Raw genomic sequence first — 19,336 nt, forward strand, 5'->3', positions numbered from 1 at the left:
AGGCACTCTGTCTTGGGTTGTAGGCATCCCAGATAGCAGTTTAATAACTATGCAAACATCAGCCCCTGCTTCCCAACACAAATATTTAGTACTGTGCATTTTCTTCTAAGACATGTTTTAGCTACATTATGCAAATACTCATTTGTTGTCTTCTCATTTTACTCTTTATACAACTATAATTTTAAAAGATGTTTTCTTTAGTCCATAGATCATTTAAAGTTATCCACTTTCTAAATATTTGGAGGCTTTCAAAATTCTTGTTCTACCATCAATATTTGATTCACTTCAACATTTCGAAAAAATATTATTTGAATGCTTACTATTTGTTTTCAGCAAAAGTATATAGTTTATCTTTTTAAATATACCATGTTAACTTTATAAAAATGTTCATTCCTGTTTTGGGGCATGCCATTCTATAAATGTCATTTTGTATGTAATTACTAATTTTCTAGTTCTATCAGCTTATGGAGACTGAGGTGTTGGAATCTCCCATGGTAATTGTGGTTTGATCTATTTTTCTTTTATTTGCATAATATTTGCTTCATTTACTTTGAGATTATATATACTACATATATCTTCAGAGTTGCATCTCTGATGACTGAGCCCTGAATAACTATCTGTTACATAACAAATCATTCCAGTATCTAGCATCTTAAAAATTTATTATCTCACAGCTCTGTGAGTCATAAATCTGATCATTACTTGTTTGGTTGCCAGATAATTCTCAAGGTGAGAGTGATTTTTCAGTCAGCTCCGACTACACACGTGGCAGGGCGATCGCGTCCAAGCTTACTCACATGGCCAGTTCTGGCCTTGGGCCCTCAGTAGATGAGCCATTCGCAGGAATGCTTCAGGACACAGCAACTGATTTTCCCAGGAGGAGCAAAAAGGAAACCGATACAGAAGCAGCTTTTTTCTTTTTTTTTTTAATCCTGATAACAGAAGCCAAATCATATCACTCTGCATATTCTAGTTTACAGAATCAAGTCAGTGAATCCAGCACACACCCAAGGGAGCTAATTACAAAAAGATTTGAATACCAGAAGGTAGGAGTGGTTGGGGCTGTTTTTAGTGGCTGCCAAGACAATTTTTATTTGAATTGAACCCAGCATCAGTAAAGCCCTGAGAGAAGAAAATACTTGAGGGTCATCAGCTCCTCTCAGATCTTTTCCCTCTGCAGGATTTTAATTCATCTAGTCTTTGTGGCTTCTACAGATGTCTGCTGTCTTCAAAATAATGTTTTTATGGTGTGTCTATCTTCTCTAGTTTACAGAGAGAAATTGTCTCCCATTATCTGCTGCTTCCTAGCAGGAAGTGAAATGTTGTATTTTTGCTTAATGTAGTCTTCATTTCTAAAAGTTCAATTTGGTTCATTTCCAAAACTCTTTGTTCATTTTTATAGCCTATCTTCTTTTATTATAATTTTATTCCCCTCGCATTTCTAAAAATATATTTAAAAAACTGTACTGATCCTGTCTTCTAAGAGTATTGAGGGAAATAAATAATGTTCTACTCTGCCTGAAAATAGATTTCCAATCCTCAGAAATTGTATATGAAATGGAATCGGCAATTCATAGATGTAGGTAAATTCCAGAGTTGGCCTTTTCTTAAACAGGTTATGTTTTTAAAAACTTAAACTCTATGTACTTGTTAAAAACAGAAATTGTTCCGAGAAGACTGTTAAAAGTTAATTGAATGAGGGGGAAGCATTTTTTTCCCAATCATAGGGACATGGAACATGCAGTGTCTTTCATTTGCCATCTGTTTTTCAAAGAACAGTCTCATCAGTCACAAAATAAAATACTTATTTAATATGAGAGGGTAAGTAGATGGGGGGATGAGCTATCTTGCAGCCCTAGCCAAACTACTGTTGCACAATTCTGGGTGCCCCTCCTGGCACTGCAGGTCACTGAGAGACCTACCTGACTGATGGACAGCTCCTGCCAACCTGTGCCGGCTCTACAGGCAGTCAAGTAGCTGGTGGATGAATTCAGATGATCCGCAGTATGATAGCCAAGGGCGACCCACCTCTGCATGAAAGCCAGGCCCAGCTGCATAACTCACTTCCTATGTGCCATCAGCATCCCTTCCTTTTTGTACAAAACCCAAGTGCCCCTTTTCTGTGCATCAACAAGCCCCACCCCATTTCCCTGTAGCAGAAACTGCAAGTTCTACAATATTGTGGACTTCATCCAGCACTAGCTGGGAAATCCCATATGGCTGTAGGATGTGTTCCTGACAACCTTTAGGTCATTATAATGTCATTACAATAAAATTACCATGGGGGACACTCCTCCTCCCATCATGCATTTCTGGTATTTCCAAAAACAGGGCACAGAAAAGGGCTGCACTCAACCTTGCACCAAGCTCCACCCTCTTTTTGAATATTCAATTAAGATCCTCCCTGGAAATCACTTCCTAAGCCTTCAGACTTCCTAAAGAGAAGTCTAGCCTTGTTGAGTGGGGCTGTTTTATTCACAGTTTTCCCTCTCTGAGGGATCCCCAACTCAGGGGAGCCTTTTCTTTTGAAGGTTTATCCTAGTTTGGGTTTTATTTTGTTTGTTTTTCTGTGCTTGGCCTTTTGTTTATTCTCTCTCTCTCTCTGGCTTGACTTGTTTCTTGAGTGTGCACTTTTGCTTCGTTCTAAATAAGTCCTGTTTTCCTACACACATTTATGCCTCTACTTTGAATTCTTTCATGCATGGAAGGAGTACCTGGAATAAGCCTAGTCTTGGAGGCTGATGTTCACAAAACTGTGGTTTGCAATACAGACCCTCTATGATGTTGTTTCTGGCTACTCATTTTTTGTAGTTTTAATGATATAATGTTAGTGCTGGTGTTTTATGTCTATGAGCAGTTATCCCATATATTTGGGCCTTCATTGATTGTATCTGTTGTTGAACACTCTCAAAACTGGTTCAGGAATATCTATAGAACATCCAAATCTGGCTCTGCTTCCCGGACCTGTGGCAAGAAAATTACTGATACAGAGGTGGTGAAGGAAAACTGTGTTTATTGCAAAGCACAGAACAAGGAATCAGGAAGCTATCAGTTAATTCCTGGCCTCTATGAGGGGTGAGGGCTATGGTTCTTACAGACTGAATTTGCGGGTGACGAGTCCACGTGCAGCTTGTATCCTCGTTCCTGATTGGTCTGCAGTGACCATTACCCTCCTTTGATCAGCATTATTGTGATCTTTAGGGGACTCTGAGAACAGCCAAGTGGGCTCCAGCAAGTCCAGGGACTATGTATATGTCATAGTTATTTTTCGCTTGGGATCTGAAGTTCCTGGAAAAGAAATCCCTCAAAACAAGACCAAACATCATGATGTTTTCTAGAGGGAGCTAAACGACCTCATTGGTCTTGTGTTCAGGAGCCCTATAGGGCAGACTGCATGATTCCCTCAATCCAATAAGCTAATTTTAGCAAAAAGGTTAATTGTTTGCAATCATGAAAATAGTGCAAGGGCATTTTAAACTAAGGAAGGGATACTGGGAGTTCACAGGACACTAGGACCTCATGGCATTTGACATCTGCATTCAAGGCACTGAAAAGGCATTCAGTTTCGTATCTTCATCTTATTTGCTCTTCCTCCAGGTAGCCCATGGATCATTCATACTTTGTGTGGTTGCTTAGCATTGCTGCAGTCTCTCCCTTACAGGCTTCCTTGTGCTGCAGAAGCTTGAAAACTAACATGACAGCTCCCTAACTCCCTTGCTTGTCATAGATGTCTAATAAAAATATAAACCTTGAGCTCAGAACTGAATCAACTAGGGAAAATAAAAGCCACAGAATATAAAATACCAAATCTGTCACACTCCAAAGTGAGTATCAGCTTTCTGATTTACACAGCTTCCTCATGGGAGAAGCAAAGTCTTGTGCTGGAGAGAACATGAGGTGAGCAGTGTGGTCTCCCACTGAGTTTACTCCAGGTTCTTTCCTCTACACACGAAAGTATTCAAAGTGGAGGCACAACTATGTGCAGAGAAACAGGGTTTACCCAAAGCATAGGAAAAGTGCGGAAAACCGCAAGAGAGGATGAACAGAAAGTCAAAATACAAAAAGAACCCAAACAAAAGAAAACCAAAGAAAACCGTGAAGCAAGGTTCAGGCCATCCCTTAATACTATTGTGATGCATAAGGGGTCAGGGCTTTCTTGAATAGTCAAAAGTGGGCAGAATTTGGGGTGGAACTTGAATACCACCTGTCTCCATGTCCTTGTTTGGAAATACTGGTAATGTCATGGCATCAGGTGGGCAATGGGAATGGGAGTGACCCTTGTGGTAATTTTATTTGGATGACATTATAACTTAGATGTCATTGCAGGAACTCATCAAGTAGCCATACTAGATATTTCCAGCTAGTTCTGCTGCAGGGAAAATGGAGACAGCTTAGTGTTGCAGGGAAGGCAGATTGGGGTATTGCACAGAAAGGGAAGGTGGGCCGGCGCGGTGGCTCACTAAGCTAATCCTCCGCCTTGCGGCACCGGCACACCAGGTTCTAGTCCTGGTCGAGGCACCGGATTCTGTCCCGGTTGCCTCTCTTCCAGGCCAGCTCTCTGCTGTGGCCAGGGAGTGCAGTGGAGGATGGCCCAAGTACTTGGGCCCTGCACCCCATGGGAGACCAGGAGAAGCACCTGGCTCCTGCCATCGGATCAGCGCGGTACGCCAGCCGCAGCGCGCTGGCCGCGGTGGCCATTGGAGGGTGAACCAACGGCAAAGGAAGACCTTTCTCTCTGTCTGTCTCTCTCACTTTCCACTCTGCCTGTCAAAAAAAAAAAAAAAAAAAAAAAAAAAAGAAAGAAAGAAAAAGAAAGGGAAGGTTAGTCTTGTGCACTGAAGGGGAAGTGTGTTGGGACAGTGCACAGAAAGGAAGTATTTGGTGGTGACCAGGTTGTCACGAGAACCAGGCACGGCTATCATGCAGGGGCTTGCTCCAGCTGTGACACAGGAACTGTCCAATGGCAGCACAAGCTACTTCACAGGCCTTCTGTGTGTGTCAGGTGGGAGTGTCAAACCTTAGCTCCTCCCCCTAACCACCCACCTCCCACATCAAACATTTGAATATTTAGTGATAATTATTCAGATCAGCTGATGGCTTGCTACCAATGATATAGAAACTCCCAGGCCAACCCAGTGCCATAGCGTGATTTTAGGAAATATTTCTGGAAGTCTGGATTTGAGTCTGTTTCATGATTAATTCCAGTGATTGAATATCATTTAAAGGTCTGTGACAAATTTTTTCCCTTGCGACAATGCAGAGAGTTCTGTGTTAATTCCGTAAGAGCCTTTATTGACATGCCCATGCTTGAATATTTGGCTCAAGTTTCCTCTCATGCAGTAAGTATTTTAAAAAGTTACTTGTTTAACTTTTGTATAAGTCCTCTGTAGAAAGCCAGAATGTTCTAACCCTGAATTAATTTATGTCATTGCATTTACTAGATTGTATTAATGCTGTCTATTTAAAAAGATGTATGTATGTCTCTCTTTGTCACTGTCCACTCTGCCTGTCAAAAATAAATATAAATAAATAAATAAATAAATAAAATAGGTGGGGAGGACAGTGCTGTGGCATAGTGGGTAAAGCCACCACCTGCAGTGCCAGCATCCCATATGGGTGCCAGTTCTATTCCCGGCTTCTCCACTTCTGAACAAGCTCTCTGGTATGGCCTGAGAAAGCAGTAGCAAATGGCCCAAGTACTTGGGCCTCTGCATCCATGTGAGAGACCCAGAAGAAGCTCCTGGCTCCTGGGTCCTGGCTTTGGATCAGCACACCTCTGGCCATTGCAGCCAATTGGGGAGTAAATCAGCAGATAGAAGACCTCTCTCTCTCTCTCTCTCCCTCTCTTTCTCTCTCTGTGTAACTCTTTCAAATAAATAAATTAATTAAAAAAAATAAGTGGTGAATCACTACTCCCCATTCCCTGGCTCATACTGCTATACTCTTATTTTTAAATTTTATATATTGGATCTTGGCAAAGATGATATCCTTCACCAAACTTCAGTTTGCCCCTTCCAATTAAGTAGGGCTTGCCCTTTGGGCTTCCCTGTCTATCTTTGCATCCTCAATTATAGAAAAGATTCTACTAAGTCAGTTAATAAGAGTTTGCTGCCTTTGATCCATGATCTTTACCCCCATCCTCATTATCTGGTTACCAAGATCCACTTTCAGCAAGAATCCTGTGAATGCAGTTCAGTTAGAATCCACATACCCTCTTTACCTCTGATGTTTCCTTTTAATAATTTTCTTTACAGACTCCTGCCTTACTTTGTCTGTAAATCCCCACTGTACCATGCTTTATTCAAAATTGAGCTGATTCTGTACAATTTTTTCTTTCTTTTTGCAATCCTGAATGTTTTTCCAATTTCGCTGATGTCCAGTTCTGGTTTTCTTTAACAATCTCCACTTAAGATTTTGCAGAGGAAGGCATCATATAGGCATTCTAGCTATCTGTTGATGCTTGTTGTGAATGCAATCTTCTTAAACACAAGGTATCCCTAAAATTAATTAGTTGAGTTTTGTATATTAGTTACTTGTAATGTTTTTGGCATTTGAGTCAACAATCTTGGCTTTTTTATAGGCTGATGCCAGGTAATTGAGATTCAAAAGGTGATGTGCTTTCTTAAACTCTTTCTACTTGGAAACTGCTTGTAAGATAGTCCGATAGGGAATGAGGGCAAGCAACCAGGTGTGAGAGGCATTCCACTTCCAAATCAAGCTTAGTCATTGGGGTTATTAACATAATAGATATCAGAGCTTTGAACATCTGCTTGTTAAATGGTAGCCTTTATTGCTGATTCCCTTGGAATATACCTATTAGAAATGACTGCTAGTTTTATGGCTTTGCTGTTATGTGGTAAACATATTACTATGAATTATATACACCATTAGGAGCCATAACATGATATTGCTGAATTACTTTATTGAACATTTTACTTCCATTTGAGGATGATTTGCTTACTATTTTATGTCACATTTTGCTCATAAGATCGCCACATATAATTATGAACTACCTAAGTTGATGATCACTACTCATACTCATAATGCATACATGTCTTTTAAGGTTATTATTGATTTGATCTGGTTTTATATGAGCACAGAAAATCAACATGAGACTCATAGTCTGTTGATGGATTCTTTATAGTAGGTGTATTCTTAGTGATAAAAATTCTGTAATGGAAAATTTTGGACAAACAGCTCAGTTATATCTCTTGTCAAACATTGTTCAGAAATCTCAGCTCTCAGACTTAATTGTCTGGGTTTATTTGAGTGCCATGAAATGACAAGGTGGTCTATCTCTACAACATGATGAAGAGATTTTAAAATGATAGTTGTCACTCAAAACAATGAAAAAGTACATGCACCATTGAAAAAATTGCTCTCAACCAAACCACACCAAAGAAGCATATAATGCTTTAATGTTTATTATACTAGTAATCATAAACAGTTCTAAACAGTTCTGTTTTAGATGTATCTCTATCTTCCTTAACATCACTTAATCATCTCTGAACTGGCACAGGCAAATAAAAAAGTCAGGTTTCTTTGGTGAGGATGATATCTACTGGGACCTTAGGTTGCAAATTGCTGGCTGAAGACTAATGTGGTAGACCCTTCATTAAAATCCAATTCGGAGCATAAACCAGTGAACAGAGTATCTCAAAATGGCCAACAGTTCTCCAGAAAGTGGTGCTAGAATTGTGATACCTGCAACAATGAGACTAGCCAAAATTTAATGCATTGAAAATCATTTGTTTCTTGGTCTATCATACTCAATTAAAGAAAATTCCATTGCTACAACATTGCCTTGGGAAATTGGTATGACGTGCACTCTTTTAGCCACCATGCATGTATTATTTAATACACCAGCTAGTATCTATTCACAAATTGTGCAGAGGAATAAAATGTATACGATAGATTATGCATTTTGGGAATACAACACTGTAAAAAATGATGCAAAATCCAATGGAATTTTGAAATAAGTCTATTCTTTTTTTCCTCCAAAAGATCTCAGAATTCTCCCTTTTCTCTATTCCTCCTGAATTTTCATTGGGAATAGGAGTATGTATACCAGTTTGAATCCTCTGGATTCATAGCATATGGGTTGAAATTTTTTCTTACATACTACAAATATGACCCTCATAGGGTCATGAAACTACTGATTTCGCCTAATCTTCAGCTTCGCGTTCCACAATGTCAGGTACCCATTTGGTCAATCATGGTTTGAGACTATTAAATGAAAATTTCCAGAAATCAATAATTCACAAGTCTTAATTTTATTGCAGTATATTGTTATCATTGTTCTATTTTATGATTAGCTACTTTTTTACATCTTTCTGTGCATACAACTTAAATTAAACTTTATTAAAGATAAACATTTATGGAAAAAAAAAACAAAACATAGGCTTCAGATTTATCAGCAGTTTCAGGTATCCATGGGGAGTCTTGCAATGTATCCCTCACAGATAAGGGAGGGGTATTGTTTTTATACCTGAATTTCTATGTATTTAGAGAAAACAACAATTCTACCTAATAATGGCAGTTAGAGGATTCAAGCTGTTAATAGTTTTAGACATGTAAAACAGTTAGATCCTTACAAGTTAAAATTGGAAGTCAAAAAACTAATTAATTTAAATTGATTAGTAAATAAAGACATACTGTAGATTATCAAATAATCATTCTCCTGAGTTTCTTGTTCTGCCATCCTTTGCATGAGACTTGTATTACATCATTCCCACACGAACATTGAATGTCAGTATGCATGTGTATATGTCTGCTTCTACCCAGGAAGAAAAGAAAAAGCTGAGCTGCAAAAGAAAACTGTCTATAGAGGGCGGGAGTTTACTCTCATCACCAGGGATAGGCCTGAATGTGTAACCAGTTACAGAGAGATTATGTGATGAATGCTTTAGTTTTATAGCTTCTATGCAAGAGAAAGAAAAAGATAGGTGGTATTCTGAATGTTAAATAAATTAATCAACAAAATATGTTACAGGTACATAGAAAGAATGCAATATATTTTAGTACTTAGAGTTATGCTCTCTCCACATCTCTATGCATTAGATTATGAAGCTTCCTGGCCAGCAGTTAGTCCAGAGTCTAGCTGTAGCCGTGGTTTATTTAATGAGCTCAGGCTTTCCTAATGATCACCCAAATTCATAGGAGAGAAATGCAGTTTTACAGTGGCCAAACCTCTGTTCCTAAACTGAGTATCTTCAGAGAAGTATGTAGAATAGGATTCTGGTCCAGTTGATAGCTAGCCATATATGCAGGCTTGGTGTTGGCTAGAGTAGAGGTGGATACTTGTAATAAAGTGTGTGTGTTCTATCTCTTGTAATACATACAAAATTAATAGTAAATTCTACTTGATAATTTTTAAGATGTCAGAGAACAAATGGAATGTGGATAACCATGCATGATATAGCACAAGAGAGATTTGCTAAGAGTCAGGAGAAAGTTTGTTGAGATTATGTTTACAATGTAACCGTTGAACATTTCTCCAACTCTAACATATGTTTATTTATATGTGACAAAGTATATTTCTGTAACTTTAAAGAATAAAAGGTATGCTATTTTAAATACACCTTTTCACTTTTTGAATTTTAAGAATATATTTTATATTACTTATTTTAAATAAAAAAATAGTTCCTTCAAATGTTACCTGTAGATATAATTGGTGCAAAATGTTTTATGTTAACTTGTTGCCTGGTGATAATATATGCTCTCTTGACAATGAATAATTCATAAACTATAAGTGTACTTTTAGTAGCGAATAGTATTGGAGAAAAGTGACTATATATCTTAAAAGCTAGTCTAAAATATGAAAATAAACTTCCCTCTTATTTTGTTAGTTTTGTAGTCATAAAAGAACCAATCTCACTGTCATATCCAGTACTTATCTTTCATTAAGCAGTAAAGAAGACACAAATATTTTGCTAATATATATTTTTTCTAATTTCCAAGGACCATTTCAAGTGATAAATACATCTGAGAACTTTTAATCCTCCTAGAGCTATATGGATATGTAAACTTGTTATATCCATCCCATTGATATAAGTCATCTAATTTAACATATTCAGAAAGTGATGAATCCAGATTTAAATTTACAGGGCCTTGTTTTAGAGTTGTCATTCTCAATTACTATATTCTATGAGTCCTATAGTATAGGGATTTTTAAAAAACTTAAATATTCACATAACTGTTGACAATGCTTCTGGTGAGACTGCAGACTAAGCTCTAAGTCTTTGCTGTGATCAACATTTTATGTCAAGCTCTTGGGAAAAGGAATTATCTTGAATCCATGGTGAATGGTATCTACCCAAGCATTTGCCAAGTAATTTACCTTGTTAAATGTTTTTTTCTTTAACTTGTAATAACCACAAAAAAAAAAAAAAAAAACAAAACAAGGTTCCATTTAGATAATATGGACAAAGTGGACATATTTATAATGGGAAATTTAGAAGTATGTTTATTAACTTGTTTCCCTTCTGTTTATAGATGAAAATTACAATATGACAATAATGTTTTGATACGTTTAAATTGGATAATGGTTGTAAGCAGATTTTACGTATAGATACGTGTGAAACAAGGAGAAAGATAGATGATGAGTTTGTGTTCATGATGTAATGTGATTTATTTACACATGTGAAATGAGAGGTGTCGCTCCCCCTCTTCGTGGGGGAGCAACACTGAACCCTGCGCTGTTCTTTCGTCTGCTCGGCCCTCCCCGGGTTTGCTGCTGGTTCTTCCCGGGTTGGCTACTATCCCTTCCACCTCCGTGGAAGGGCAGTTCCCCCTGGCCGCATTCCCCACTTCCGCAGGGGAGCGGCACACCGCCGGCCGGGTCTCTCGGGGGCTGCACGGGTTCCCTTAGATGTTCCCCATAGATGTTCCCGGTGCATGCCGTCTCTCTCCTCCTTTATAGTCCTCCTCCGCCAATCCCAACTCGGCTGAGTACGCTGCTCTCCAATCAGGAGCAAGTCCTACAGTTAATTGGTTGAACTGGAGGCAGCTGTGCGGAAGCTGTTTACTTCTCTCCCAGCGCCATATTGTGGGAGAGCAGATGCATAGAATAAGTCCTAATTCGAGCAACTTAGTCTAGTCCGGATTGCTCCCCACAAGAGGAGTCCATATTAATAGTTATGATGATGGTAAATCAGAAGTCTAGTTAAATTTAACTCAATGACTACTAAGGAGAAACCAGCAGAGCTATAGTCCACTGTGACTGACCATGTAACGACATAATAGCCATTCTCTTATTCTCTCTTATCAACAAAAATCCCATGTTATTTGAGGCTCAATTTTGTTCCATGAGAAACATCCATGTTGACATGACAAAGTTGAAATTTCATTAATTAAGAGAAAGAATATTAAGTTGTTAATGATTTAGTTGACTGTAAATTTAGAATACAATTAAAATAAAGGAGCATATAACAGTAATTTGTTCATCTGCAAGTTACTGAAATCCCATGAAAAGAAATTTAAGCCAGTATCTATCATCATACTGTTGATGTTAAAACTGATATGTCAGAGGGGGTGGCGCTGTGATATAGTGGGTAAAAGCTGCCACCTGCAGTGCTTGCATTCCATATGGGCACTGGTTCCATTCCCAGCTGCTCCATTTCAGATCCAGTTTCCTGCTAATGTGCCTGAGAAAGCAGTGGAAGTCGGCCCAAGTACTTGGGCCCCTGCACCCACACTGGAGATCTGGAAGAAGCTCCTGGCTCCTGGCTTCAGATTGGCCCAGCTCCAGCCATTGTGGCCATCTGAGGAGTGAACCAGTGGATGGAAGACCTCTCTCTCTCTGCTTCTGTCTCCGCCTCTGCCTCTGCCTCTCTGTAACTCTGCCTTTCAAATAAATAAATGAATCATTAAAAATTTTTTTAAAAAATTGATATTTCAGGCAAATGATGTTTCCATGATGGGAGAAAAGCAGGAAGAGATATGAGATATCTGAGGTTCTGTAAAAATCTTATAGGACCAAAACTGAACGAAAAATAAAGGTACAACAGTGTAAACTCATGGTAGTATTGCCTTGAAATTATACAGATGTCTTAAACCAATCCACTAAAATGGTCTTGAAACAAGGACAGATAAATAGTAACAAGGACCCTGGTTCCCAGCTTGTGGTTTCTAAGTATGCTCTAAAAAAGCAAACAACAGAAAACAAAGATTTCAAATTTGGTGCAACAAAAAAAAGAAAACCCTGGAATGATTTATGATACAAAAAAGCAAGCAAACTGTCAAAGATAGCTAAGGATATTTCCAAAAGATTCAATATCTAACTAAAATTCTCCTGTTGACCAAGAAGGAATAAATTTACAATTTAAAATTTGAGCTGGCACAGCACAGAGGAGTTTTAGAGCAGGGGATACATACTATGTGTTTCTATAATGATGGATATTTGTCATTGTATGTTTCTTCAGATCCATGGAACTGATAACAATAGAAGTTAACCCTAAAACAGACTGTGAACCCTGGGCAATAACGATGTGTTAGTATAGGTCCCCTGTGATAATATACCACACGGTTGGGGTGGTGATGAGAGAAGCCATGCACATTCAGGGGCATTAGGTTTAAGAAAACTCTGTCCCTTCCTCTCAATTTTGCTGTGGTCCTACAACACCTCTAAAAAAGTCAAGTTTTAAAAAAATAACTGATGACTACAACCAAATGAATCAACTTAAGTGTTAATCTGTAAATCACCACATCTTAAGTCCAAGTCAAAACAAAACAAAAAAAAACATCAGCTTTCAGGAGATTCTATATCAAATGTTAGAAATTATGATCCAAGAGTATGATATTTCTCACTTCTTGATTACTAAGTATTTATTGGAATACAACATACCAATTTGTTTACATTATTTTCTATAGCTGCATTCTGGTTACACCAGAAGAGTTGAATAATTATAACAGAGATTGGTTTTCAAAGCCTAAAATGTTTACTGTTTTGCCATTTGCAACTGATAGATTTAAGAACATGCTGCTCAAATTATACCATTTGGCATTTGAAAAAACAACAAAAATAGGAAAACACTCTCTCCTCTCCCTGTGGTTCATGTGAGAGGTGCCCACCCTTTACTGAGAGCAAAGGAATGTCTGTCTTGGAAGACCCAGAGTCGTAGATATGAATCTGAACAAATCAGACTTACTAAATTCCCCTTAGTTAATTACACCTCTGCGGGATTATATCCACATTTCCCCCATTGCACACCTGTACAACCATCAACTTTTTCATTAAGTTGACACAAAAACAAATAGAATTCTGTGATTCTCTGGGGTTTCATTCCCCTATGAAGACTGCCAAGGTGAATGAAATTTTGTTAAATGTGTTTCTATGCTTTTCTTTTGTTATTCTGTCTTATTTTGTAGGGACCTCAGTCATGAACACAGCCTGGGAAGAAAGATATTTCCTGAACACAAGAACAATTTACTGATCCTTTTTCTAAATAATCAATCATTATTTTGAAAGCTAACAAATGGGGGAAATGAATCAAGCATTTATTCTGCCTTTCTTTTATCAACACTATCTCAAATTCACCAAATATTGATGCAGAACACTTTCTTTATTAGTAAATTATAGCTTCTAAAAAATGGAATGATAATAGTAGAATGCCATTTTTTCTCTAATTCTGAAAAATAACATTAACTCTAATTACCAATTTACAAAAAAAGACTAATAATTTAAAAAATGAAACAAATGAAGTCACACCAAATGAATTCAATCAACAGTATCCAGATTATGGGAAGCAATATAGGAAAAATACCTAGATCTTGACACAACTAGGATGTACAAGTATGTAACAGAATACTAACAAGTTACTTCAAATCTTTGGTGGGTATGTAAAAATATGACTAAACTTAAGAGAACATTTTTATATTTTAGAAATATGTGTTAAAATATTCATGGAATGAAATGTAAACACTGTGTAGGATTAGCTTCAAAACCACTCGTGGAGGGGGAAAAATTCCACTATTTTTCTCTATGTTTGAAAGTTTCCATAATTACAAGTTAAATGAGAAGTAAGCAGGTCAAGCTGGGAACCCTGTAGAGAAGGGTTCATTGAGGAATTGCTACGGGGTACATTTGTCCTAGTGGTTAAGCATGTGGCTGAGATGCCTGCATCCCACAGTTGAGTGCTGGGGTTTAAGTCCAAGCTCCATCTCCCTACTCCACTTCCTGTTAGTGCACTCTAGGAAAGACAGCAGGTAATAGTTGAGTCCCTGACAAGCACAAACGAGGTTCCTGTTTCTCAGCTTTGTTGAAATCATTTAAGAAGTAAACCAATGGATGAGAACTCTCCCTCTCTTTCCTCTTTTTCTCTGCTTCTCAAATTAAAAAAAAAAAAACTTTATTAAAAAAGAAGTACTAATTAACATTTTGTTCCTGTAGACTGCCTACACAGAACATAGATTTTTACTTTAGACCAGGGGTTGGATCAATTACAAACATGCCTGTGAGTGAGAAAACCCATTTACCAATGTAACACAGCCAAGTTACATAACATATCTGTTCCAAATATCCATCATTTACTCTACCCATCTGTTTAGTTTATACATCCAATATTCTTCACATTAAAGAAGGAGTTTTTATTCTGAAATCTTGTTGGTAAGTGATGATAAAATGACTTAGTGTACATGACTTAGAGAACCTTAAGTAAATGTTATTCTGGGTCAGTCTGCAATTGCATTTAACTAATACTAACAGAGGAACAATATAAAATTGCTTTAAGTTATCCACAGATTTTTATCTCCCTCACACGAAATTCAGAAGTATACAGTCTAAAGATGGTATTTTACTCTTTTTCATTATTATAATGTCCCAAACTCCTCCTTTCTGTCCCAATAAACAGCCATAAAGTCTAAACTTTGAGCAGAGAAAATGAAGAATGTTTACTGGCAGGAGTGTTTCCTATCTCATCAACCCTTCATTAACCACCTTTTTTTTTTACGTCCCAGGCTTACGTTTCTATTGATATCACAAGAGCTACCCTGATCTGCAAAGCAGCTGAAATGAATTATAGCTTATTAGAGGGGCAGGTGACCATCCTCCCCATGCCCAATATAGAAGTTCACTTACAGAAGAGGAGAATGGTCTCTGAATAGCAACCAAGGTTACCCCCGGATATGAGATACACCCCTTTCTTTTGGCCACTATCAGCAAATGTTAAAATAAATTCAGAGAGGCTGGCACCACAGCTCACTTGGCTAATCCTCTGCCTGCAGCCCCGGTACTCCGGATTCTGTCCCGGTTGCTCCTCTTCCAGTCCAGCTCTATGCTGTGGCCCCGGAGGGCAGTGGAGGGTGGCCTAAGTGCTTGGGCCCCTGCACCTGCATGGGAGACCAGGAGGAAGCACCTGGCTCCTGGCTTGGGATCGGCGCAGAGCACACTGGCTGTAGCGGCTATTTGGGGGGTGAACCAACGGAAGGAAGACCTTTCTCTCTCTCTCTCTCTCTCTCTCTCTCTCTCTCACTGTCTAACTTTGCCTGTCAAAAATAAATAAATAAATAAATCCAGATAACTTTCTACTTGCATATATTTTTGAGATTAATATTGATAAGAACACTGACAGAAAGAACCAGTGTTTTTAAAGGTGTAAAGATATAGAATCCTGGGCCGGCGCCACGGCTCACTAGGCTAATCTTCCGCCTAGAGGTGCCGGCACACTGGGTTCTCGTCCCGGTCGGGGCGCCGGATTCTGTCCCGGTTGCCCCTCTTCCAGGCCAGCTCTCTGCTGTGGCCAGGGAGTGCAGTGGAGGATGGCCCAAGTGTTTGGGCCCTGCACCCCATGGGAGACCAGGAGAAGCACCTGGCTCCTGCCATCGGATCAGCGCAGTGCGCCAGCCGCGGCGGCCATTGGAGGGTGAACCAATGGCAAAAGGAAGACCTTTCTCTCTGTCTCTCTCACTGTCCACTCTGCCTGAAAAAAAAAAAAAAGGTATAGAATCCTCTGCAATATTTTAATGCTGGGGCCGGAGTTGTGGTGTAGAAAGTGAAATCACTGCTGGCAGCCCATAAGGGTTATAGTCCATGATTTGGCTGCTCCACTTCAAATCCAATTCCCTGCTACAGCACAAGGGAAAGCAGTAGAAGAGGGCCCAAGTGTGTGAGTCCCTGCCGCCCGTGTTGAAGGCCAGGATGAAACTCCCAGCTCCTGGCTTCCACCTGGCACAGCTCTGGCCATTGTAGCCATTGGGGATTGAACCAGTAGAAAGACATTCTCTCTGTCTCTCTCTTTCTTTATATATATATATATATATACACACATATATATACACACACACACAAATATATGCATACACACATACATCTGTCTCTGTAACTGATTTTCAAATAAATATATAGAGCTTTTTCAAAATATTAAATGACACTAGGATATAGAAAAACTAATTTTAATTCTAATGTATATAATTGTGACTTAGGAACTAAATCTGTGCTTAATGGCTTTGACCTCATCATAATGACTCTTTCAGGAAAGGCGATCCCCAGATTTGGAAATGTGCAAAAATAAATTATTTGTTTTATTTTCCCCAATAGAAGCTAGGCAGTGCCTAGCAGATGCTAGCACAATAAGCTGGTCCTCTAGGCCTTTGTATATAATTTAATTATTTTTGCAACCAATTTAATCCACATGTCTAAGTACACCCACTTTGTTCTTTATACATTAAAAGAAAAAAATAAAATTAATAAAAGGGCTTTAAGTAGTAAGCTACTGACTACCAGAAGGACAGGGGAGAAGAAAATAAATGAATCAGTAAGACAATATGCAAGTCATAGATATTTTAAAACATGACCTGTTCTCTCAATCTGTGCTGTCCACTAGACAGGCAAATGTAAATAGTGACATTTTAAATCCAATTAAATTTGCTTGAATTAAAAAGTATACATTTTATTCATACAAATTAAATTTTTAGTATCCAATAGCTATATGTAGCTAGACCCTACTGTATTAAATAGAAAACTCTAATCTTCAGAGAGTTCTACTGGACATCAATGTACTCAATATCAAGTTCTTTTTTTTAGCTGTTTGTTCATTTATCTTTTTAAAGATTTATTTATTTATTTGAAAGTCAGAGTTACACAGAGAGAGGAGAGGCAGAGAGGGAGAGAGAGGTCTTCCATCCGATGGTTCACTCCCCAACTGGCTGCAAAGGCCGGAGATGTGCAGGTCCGAAGCCAGGAGCCAGGAGCTTCTTTCGGGTCTCCCACATGGGTGCAGGGGCCCAAGGAGTTGGGCCGTCCTCCACTGCTTTCCCAGGCCATAGCAGAGAGCTGGATTTGAAGTGGTGGAGCCGGGTTTCGAACTGGCACCCATAAGGGATGCCTTTGCATCCAGGCCAGGGCGTAAACCCACTGTACCACAGCACCAGCCCCTGTTTATTCATTTACTTAACAAGCATTGTGAATACTAATGTAATACTTAGTGATACTAATAACTTGATATTTATAATATCCCACAGGTATGAATGGAAAATAGTAATATCAATATTTGCATATAAGAAGGTTTAAGCATTCAGCAATAGGATTTTGTAATGTAATTTACTCAATGTTACAAATACAATAGTGATAATAAATATTAAAACCTAGTGCCTGTACTGTTCATATTTTCCCTTTAGTTTATTAAAAAAAGTTATTCTGAGGATTAGAGGCATAAAAAGTTATTGTGCATAAAGCATATGACTTTGTCAGTCAGGTGCCCTGAAGTCTTTCATATACAGTACATGTAGTTTAACCAACTTAGATCAAGAGATAAAAGACAGTCTTCTCTTTGGATCCAGAAAGGAACAAAAAATAGTTTTGTGGGCGTCCTCAAAGAAACAGAAGCTTTAGGCAGACCTCTCTGAGTTAAAAAATGTGCATTGAACCAGGTAGTTCATTGTTGCTGATTGTATTTTCCAAAGTTATTCCCAGAAATATATATCTCATCTCATACTGTTTCCTTAAATGTCACATCGACTTCCTCAACTGAGAGCTGGAGTATGCTTCCTCTCCCTTGGACTTGGGTGGGTGGTCCTGACTTTCATAACCAATAGACCTTGACAGATGTGGTATTGCGTGGATTCTGAGGCTAGGACAGAAAGCCTATCCAATTCCTGCCTGGATCTTTTCCTTTTTATTTTAAATTTTAATTTATCTCTAACAGATTCAGTGTGATGTGTAGATACAATTCTAAGAACATAATGATATTCACCTCCACTCCTCTCTCCTCCCTACTCCTCCCTCTCGCCCTCTCCTTCCTTTTCCCTTTCTCTGTGTCTTTTTTTTTTTAGATTTTGAGATAACATTTTAAATTTACATGACAATAAAAAGGCTTAATACTTCACAGAATAAGTAGGGCTGTGCATTTTTTAAAACATCCGCACAACCAGAGTATTTGATGGTTTTGAAGACATAGAATTTAAGTTGCATAAAACTAATTGAAATGCAAATTTCCCCTGTCCATAGCAAGATATATTTTTCCTGTTCTTGGCAATGCAAAAAATATTGTCTTATAGAGAATATAAATTTCTGTCAGTTCTTGTCTGGATTGTTTTTGGCATCTGATCTCTTTATTAAATGATGAGTTAAATTAAAACTGGGATAGGTTGTTATTTTATATTTGAATGGTAGTTATAATTTTACCTTTTTGAAAATCATTATTGAGCAATTTTGGATGTTTCATGAACATACTCAAATGGACTCACTAGACAGTTACAAATTAAGTGTGCAATTGGAGAAATGTAAGCAGTGAGGTATTTCAGACAGGTCTTGGTTCCCAGGGTGAATGTGAATAGCAATAGAAATTTAAATTTATTGATTCTGTGTTTCTGTGGTGTTTTCCCTCTTTACTCATTTTGAAAAAAAATCACAAAATATTTTTCAAGTTATTATTTCTTGTTTGAATAATTTGAGTATTCAGTGAAGATACCTCTTTTTGTTTTTTGCTTTTGATTTGAAGGAAGCACTTTTGAACCCATTAAAGAGTACTGACAGTATAAAACTGATCTAATTATATGCATGTGCATGGGATCAGAAGAAAGCTTTCAAGGAGAAACTTCAGACCTTTCTTATTATCACGATATCTGAATGTAAAACCAAGTATATCATTATTGTACCTTCCTATTTAACTGATAATGCATAATACTTCTTTCAACACGGCAGGAGTTATTTCTTGCGTCAGATATGAGAAATTCTAAGGATAGTATTCTACAGAGTTTATTTTCAATTATGTGCTTCAAATGAATTATGTGTGGAAGAAAGGACAAGGAGATTCTAAAGTAGTTTAATTTTTCTATTTGCATCTGTACATTTAGGATACTAGAAGTGACATGAATTAGTGGTTTTCAAAAAAAGAAAAGA

This window comes from Oryctolagus cuniculus, chromosome 8 (assembly GCF_964237555.1).
Source record: "Oryctolagus cuniculus chromosome 8, mOryCun1.1, whole genome shotgun sequence".
NCBI classification, from domain to species: domain Eukaryota; kingdom Metazoa; phylum Chordata; class Mammalia; order Lagomorpha; family Leporidae; genus Oryctolagus; species Oryctolagus cuniculus.